The sequence below is a fragment of the Akebia trifoliata genome, chromosome 11, assembly GCF_017979445.1.
Source record: "Akebia trifoliata isolate Shusen 1 chromosome 11, ASM1797944v1, whole genome shotgun sequence".
NCBI classification, from domain to species: domain Eukaryota; kingdom Viridiplantae; phylum Streptophyta; class Magnoliopsida; order Ranunculales; family Lardizabalaceae; genus Akebia; species Akebia trifoliata.
Genome location: NC_141385.1, coordinates 36155537 through 36163275, shown reverse-complemented (window position 1 = coordinate 36163275; position 7739 = coordinate 36155537). Strand labels below are relative to the sequence as shown.

Sequence of the window (7739 nt, the reverse complement as noted above, 5' to 3'; positions counted from 1 at the left end):
TGGTTAAGAACCATGTATAGCTAGTGTTCAAGTTCTGGTTTGTTCTGCTTGATATTCCATTTGTTTGTCAAGCTAATTTACAAATGTAATTAAAAATGAGAATTTCTATTTTCACACCAACCCTTTAAGACTCCAATTAATGGAATTATAAATGAAATACCTAGTAGCAATACAAGCATACACTAAATATCTCCTCCTTGAAAGAAGAAAAAGAATGAACATTAGAAGATTACAAATACCCAGAGAAAGATGAACGGGATGACAGAGATTACCTTTTGGGTAATTGTTAACATTCATCTCAAACCATTGTTGACCCCCCTGTTCCTCATTTTAGTGTAAAAATTGTTTGTACTCAGACTTCAACCTCAACTCGTTATCTCCTTCTAAGCAATCTTAAAATCACAAAGAAAAAGATAGGATATTTGGGAACACATAATAACATGATTTCTTATAGAGGTCTCAAGAGGTATTTGAAATCAATCATATATCACTTTGGGGAAGAACAACAATATTTCATTGCTACAAACTTGAACTACAGTGTATAGACATGATTTTTTCCGTGACATTGGAATTGGAAACCAAACATGTCTCAACAAAAACATTTAAGTTACAAGTTTGTGTATACATTGCATTCACAGATTAAGCTCTACGCCTACTTCCCCATAACCACCATAATTGTTGCCATTGCCAGTACCACAAGAACAGTTCTTGTGGCCGAGTCTTTCCATATATTGTTTCCATGCCTATTTCCCTCGATTGGATTTATATGGATGCAATGAAACAACTCTGATAGATTTTTCACCATTGCCAACACTCTTAACTTGATCGTTTGCATCAAACTCATGGCCGAGCTTCCAAATGGTTCTCCAATATCGGGATTATTTTCTGGACTTTTCTCACCTTCAATTCCTGATGTAGATTCGCCCATGTTCTTGTTCATTTCTGGAGTAGAAGTAGAACAACCACAATGCAATCAGTATTTAAGAACACAAATATGAAAAAGAGTTTATAAATAGCATAATTTTATATAACTCCATAACCTTCTCTTTCTTCATCACAGCTTCCTAGACATTTTTATCAGAGGTCAGTGAGGCAACAACATTCTACAAACAGAACAAAACCACATCATTCGGATGAGAACATGAATCACATTGGCCATCTGTAATCAGTGAATCATTCTTTTCCATTCAATTCTATCTAGATCTAAATCTTACGTCAAGGCACGAGTCTTTGATATTTTGGAACAACTCATAATTTATGTCACTTTCAGCCTTCTTCTCTGTTTAGAACCTTCAACCAGCATTGCTAGTCTTAGTTAAACAAGCCAAAACCATCTTAATTGAATTTTTTTACCTCTTCTAATAAGGCTACTACTAAATTCATCGGGTTGTTCTCACTTTTATTTCATCTTTCCTAGTCTTTCCACTCATCTATCTCGATACCATCATTCCTCCTACAGCCATTTTAGATGGGCCAACTTTCTGCGGCCTAAAAAATATTTCGTCATATTGTTACGATGTACAATTTTCGTTTTCCCTTTGGTTTAATCAGAGTACACATCAACTCCAATTAAACTGAAGGAAATTATCAGGGATACAAAATGTGGACCAATCCTTCTTTAATGGTTGCTAGTCAGAAATTTCAGGTCCATCTAGCTAATTGGAGTTGAAATAAAAGGAGAACGTAAGTAAGCGTTTTTGGGGTTGGTGGATCAATGACAAGTGGAAATAAACCTATAGCATTGTGGGAGGCCTTCACTTTTCTTTTTTTTCTTTTAAAGGATATGGTATCTCCTAAAGTAGATATCTCAACAAGATCAAATGGGCATCAGGATTTAAAGACTTAGCTAATAAAATAAGAAAATTTAAAGAATAAAACTCAAATTCTCTTACTTTGAGTTTCTTCACAGGATCAAGTTGATACAAGTCATTGAGAGAGATAATTGTGCATTTACAAACAAATATTCTTCATAATTAAATTTGAAAAAAAAAAACCCTTTAAGAATAGTTAATGAAGATTTGCATGAATACATATGACACCAAGAACCAATTCCCTAACCGAAGTACACATTCAAAGATTTCTCAATAAAAAAATATATTTGCTGAACCTCTGTTTTAATCTAAGGTATCAAAAAGTATACACCCAGAAACACAAACAACATACTCCAATAAACATTTGTTGATAAAAGGTCAAGTTCACAGTTGAACTTCAGGACTGTTTTGCAACATTGAAAATGCCTGAAAAGCATGTTCGGAATGTGAAGTAACACAAACTTCGGAAGGCCTAGGGGAGGTAGATCTTTGAATGTTCGTAGAGGAAACATCACCTCCAGCTCCGGAATTACGGGAGAAACACATCCTAAAAAGATAATAATTTCTTAAATTTTTATCTTTTATTTTTTTATTTCTTTATGTATTACATATGTTACACATATGAGTCAGGTTAAATCTACATCCAATCCAACAACACAATAAGTTTGCACCACCATGCCGATTATAAATGCCAAAAAACAATCTGTTTGTACAATGTTGAGAAGGTTGGGATGCCAATATAAGGTCTCTTTTTTTTTTCTTTTTTTTTTTTGTTGCAAGTGTTAAGCTGGTCCTTAGAAGGATTATACCCAAAAGTTTACCAATCTAACATGCCTACTACTCCAACATACCAGCACATTCCTATGACCTTGTTACTGTCGATCCATCCATATCTTAGCTCATTATCAGAAAAGAATTATTGCCTGATTGGTGCAAGCACCAAGCACAATGCATTGCATGCATCATGAAACCAAAACATGTGTTAAACTGGACATTAGAAGGGTCATCCCCATAATTTTACCAATCTAGCAATCCTATCATTCCAACGTATGGGCATATTACTTATTTCTTTACAGCCTATTCATCCACGTATTAGCTCATTATCAGAATGTAACTGCTGCCTGATTGGCACAATCTTAAGGTCATGACCATTCTACAAGTTGCATATCATTTACTCGATTCATATCATGAACACAAATAATAATGAACGACAAAAGGCCCAAAATACATCTTAAGTGTCTTAACAGAAAGATACCAAGGTTGCTCTTAATAACCTTTACAAGCATGAGAGTGGATTTTAACAGAACCAACATGATGAACGATCGAAACAGCATCATTACTCTACATAAAGTACAAGCTAATAAAAAAAACCCAAGAATAATGAATAATATAAAACAAAGACAAAATTCTACCTTTTATGCTTTTTTATAGAGCTTTTTTTTTTTTTTTTTTTTGGCTTTTCTTTGGAATAAATGTATAGATAATCATTTGCATATATCAGTAAACATGAAAACAGTGTTAAGACTACATATCGATATGTTACTTGAAATACAAATTGATACAAGGGTATTCCTATAATTATAATTATTCTTCAGCAAAAATATTTTTGTAAATCGAAGATGATAATTTCCCACTATTACAACAAAAAAAAAACAAAAACAAAGAGTGAGGATTTTCGAAAAAAGAAGAAGAAGAGGAAGGTGTGTACCGTTGAAGAGGGTTTCTTGAAGAAAACCAGAAGAATGAGAGAGAGAGGATACCTCAAGTCTTCTCCTACGTTCGGCTTCTTTGTTCTACACCTCTAGGGTTTCTGAAATCAGATTAAATTTGTTTTTCAGGATTTTTGAAAAAAAGGAGAAGAAAAAGGTGTGTGGGATTGAAGAAGAGAAAGGTGAGTGCCGTTGAAGAGTGTTTCTTGAAGAAAACCAGAAGAATGAGAGAGAGAGAGGTCGTCTCCTACACGAGTTCGAGTTCGGCTCCTTCGTTTTCTACTTGGGCTTTTGAAATCAGATAAGTTGTTTTATTACTTCGGGTGTAACTAGTTATAATTGGCCTGCCAATATCATATTTCTTAGGAAATTTTGAAAATGATGAGGGTAAATTTGGAATATAAAATTTATTCCCTTCCCTTCCCTCCTCGTCTCTCCACTTTTGGAGGGAACAAAATTCAGCACTTTTTCCCTTCCCTTCCCTCCGTTTTTCTTCTCTTCCCTCCTTACTTAACAATCCAAACAGGAGAAAGGAAGAGAAAATAGCATATTTTCTCTTCCCTTCCCTCCCTTTCCCTCAATCCAAACACAGTGTAAAGGTCATTCTTCCCACGTTTTGTGCAGCCACTAAGAGAGAAGACAACCAGCTCCCATCTCTTTTTCTTCTCATCCTCATCTTCTTTTTTTCCCTCTTATTTTGCTCTTCTCTTATAGCAGCCAAAAACAACCCCTATCTTTCCCAAAAAACGTCTCAAACGCACAGCAACATTCATCACTCTCTTTCAATCACCCTTCCTCTCTACCTATCATCTCAACACCTTCCATTACAGCCCCCTTAACAACTTTCCTTCCTCACATTTTCAGCCCCCATTCCCTTGGTTGTTCAGTCTGTAGAACAGCCTCATTATTTCCACCATTAGCAGTCCCAACCAACATTCAAAACACTCCCATCATCACCTTCTCCAGCAACTCCCAACCACCATCCAAAACGGCTCCATTGTTGCCTTCTTCAGCAGCCCCAACCACAGAAAAAAAAACAACCCATTTCAGCCCCTAAAATCGTCCATTACAGCCCCCTTGCTGTCCCATCTTATTCTACATTCAATCTGCAACCTCACCGTCCATAACAACCCTCTCCAACAATCCCTCTCCGTGTTATCTTTGACACCCAAAACGTCCTCCATTGACAGCCCTATTTCAGCCCCACTTCACTCTCAGTCCATCCTTTGGACAGCAAGCACGAGGAACTAAAAGATAAGAGGAAGGGAAGATCGGATAGGGGGTGCTCAACCAACAGCACACCACCTTCACCCCCATTCTTCTTTTTTTTAAGTTCATTCCCATTTTGGACAGCAGCCCTTCACACCACATTCGTTTTCGTATCATTCTTCATTAGCTCAACCATCTTCACGTTCAGCCACACCTTCACACAGCCCTTGCTGCAACGCCTAAGTCACCACTTCATTGCAGCCATTGCCGCAACATCATCTCCATCAAGTCTCGATATCTCTCTTTTTGGGTAGCATATATCCATCCTCTCTCACATATTCGAGCAGTGAGCAATCAAATATTTCTGAAGGAACTCCGTGTAACCACAATATTGCAAGTGGTAAGTCCATTTTATTTCCTTTTCGTACTCTCCTCTAGGTGTTATTTTATATGTTGATTTCATTCATGAACATTAATTTGTGAAGTTTGCATGAGTCGATTTGTTGTTTTTTTGTGCTTAGAAGTTTCAAAATTGATTTTTTTATTAAAGTTAACACATGAGACAACCTACTGAATCTTGGTGCATATAAGGGCTCAAAATCAATTTTTTTTTATAACGTGGTTGTGGATCAAGTCATTGAGTTTATGTGTGCAGGGGAAATTGATTTTATAAATAATATGCATGTGAATCAAGTCGCTGATTTTTTGTGCGCATTGGAGGTTTAAAATCATTTTTTTTTATGAAATGAGCATCGAGTTGACTCACTGATGTGTGTGTACATCGGAATTTCAAAATGGGTTTGTTTAATTGAATTAATATGTGAGTCAACTCGCTGATTGGTATGTGCATGAGGAGCATTAAAATTGATTTCTTTTAAAATGTACACGTGAGTCAACTCACTGATTTTTTGCGCACATATGAGGTTTAAAATTGATTTTTGGTAAAGTTGCCACGTGAGTTAACTCCCTGATTTGTATGCACATATGAGTTTGAAATCAATCTTCTTTTTAATAATATTGCAAGATGAAATGGACATGAGTTGACTCACTGATCTTGGTGGATATTGGTGCGAAAAGTTATTTTACTTTTCAAAATGTTGTCAATGAGTCGACTCGCCGATTTATGTTCATATGACAAAAATGGGTTCTTGAAAATTCACAACTTGCTAATTTTGGAGGTTTATGGATTTTTCTTTGATTTGGTGATTTTCCTAAGATCCTGATTTTCTATTTTTAGAAAGTTGATATTTGTAAATTGCTAATTTGAGAAACCCAATTTTGATGATTTTCTAATTTGGAAAATCCCTTTTTCAAATTTCTAATTTTAATCTCTCAATTTAGGAAATTTCTAATTTCTAATTTAGAAATTTCGTGAATTCCCAAATTAGAAGTTTCATATTCTCAATTTTCCACTTTAGAAAATTTTCACAAATTCCTAGTTTGGTCGATTTGGAAAATCTTCATATATTTGAATTGAAATGTTGCCATGTGGACTTTGAAGTATAGACCGGAATTAAGGCTTTTTCAAATATTTCCATCTTTATGCGAAATTTGAGATTATGATATTTGGGGAATATTAGCCTTGAGATTCGTTTAACACATTCGATATAATTTGATGATGATGGTGACGATGATTGGACCATAATCTTGACTTTAGTATCTACCCATTGACTGTAGGACAGTTTGGATCGTAGTAGAGACCGATCATCTCAATCGGACGGGTTCGATGCCTAACACTTTTTAAAACCCGTAATCTGACATCTTACCCATTTTTCTGATCCGTGGACCGACCCAATCTATTTTGGAGTTATTTTTGGTTCCTAGACCTAAACTAGGTGGCGACTCCTTATTCTCTAAAAGTCTCCAATTTATCAATCGGACCCTTATCCACAATTTGGTGGAAAACGGGTCGAGGCGATTTCAGAAGAACAATAATGCAAATTCATTAATAAAAATAGGGAGCCCTCAAAACAGTCTTTACCCAATGACGAGGGCTCGTTATGATCCTCAGACAAACTAGATTCATTTAATGGCGTTTTTTTTTAGGCCTCAAGGGTTAACAGGAATTCCTCCCAATTGTTCAGAACTTCTCCTTCTCTAAGGGGGCGGATAAGATGAGAGAGTGATTTGTTGGGTGATTTGGTGGGTGGTTCGGAGATAGCCATTATCTTTAATTGGTCTTTGTCAGATTGGGCATAGTCCCTCCCAAACTCGGTGGGATGACAATTGATGCCCAGTCAATACTAGTGGGGAAGGGTGATTCTTTTCCCTTACTCTCAATTGCTTCCTCTTTTGTGGGTTCTCGAATTCTTTCTGATAGACTTTCGTCGGAATCCCCATTGAATAAAACATCAATGCCTTCTATGAAGGATGATTAGGACTCAACGACTGAGTCTTCTTGAATGTGCATAGATTTGAAATTTACCGTCTTTGACTTTTTTACTGGTTTTGTTGCAGTGGTTCTGATAAGTTGTTGGGTTTAATCTGTGATTTTCGAAAGCTACCACTGATATGTGGAACTCTGCCCAGATTCCAGACATTCGGTTCACGGTTTTACTTTTTCGCTAGTCGAAAGTTCTTTTTTCTTGTCGTTCATTTCTATTATGTCATTTTTTGTGGGCCTAAACCCCAGACCGAATTAAGGATCGTGTTTTGTTGCTTCGACCGGTGTAGCTTTCCCTTTTTCCTCCTGGTCCCAACCCTTGTCTGGGTCGATAACCTACTTTCTTTATAACTCGCCCAACCATCAGATTTGCCTTTGACAACTCAACTCTTACCTTCTCCTTCCCCTATTCAACATGATTGACAGCAGCGAATTGGTAGGAATGGTAAAGTGCTTTGTCTTTTATCATCTCAATGTCGATAAAGGGGACGTCCGGAGCTCTCCCCGCCAGGATGAGATTTTCTGCTAGTACTGATATCATTCACTGCCCCATGATGAATTTGACTCTTTGGTGCAACGAAGACGGTACAGCCCCTGCTATATGGATCCACGGTCTGCCCAACAATA

General features: G+C 36.6%; 1 long non-coding RNA gene across 1 annotated transcript; it reads right to left on the bottom strand.

Annotated features, from left to right (window-relative positions):
- Positions 1 to 467: 467 nt before the first annotated feature.
- On the bottom strand, positions 468 to 4117 carry LOC147391420 (uncharacterized). Its single transcript, XR_015170291.1, has 2 exons — positions 3520 to 4117; positions 468 to 942 (listed from the first exon to the last, which is right to left on the bottom strand). It is a non-coding gene; the product is annotated as an uncharacterized LOC147391420 (long non-coding RNA).
- Positions 4118 to 7739: the final 3622 nt, after the last annotated feature.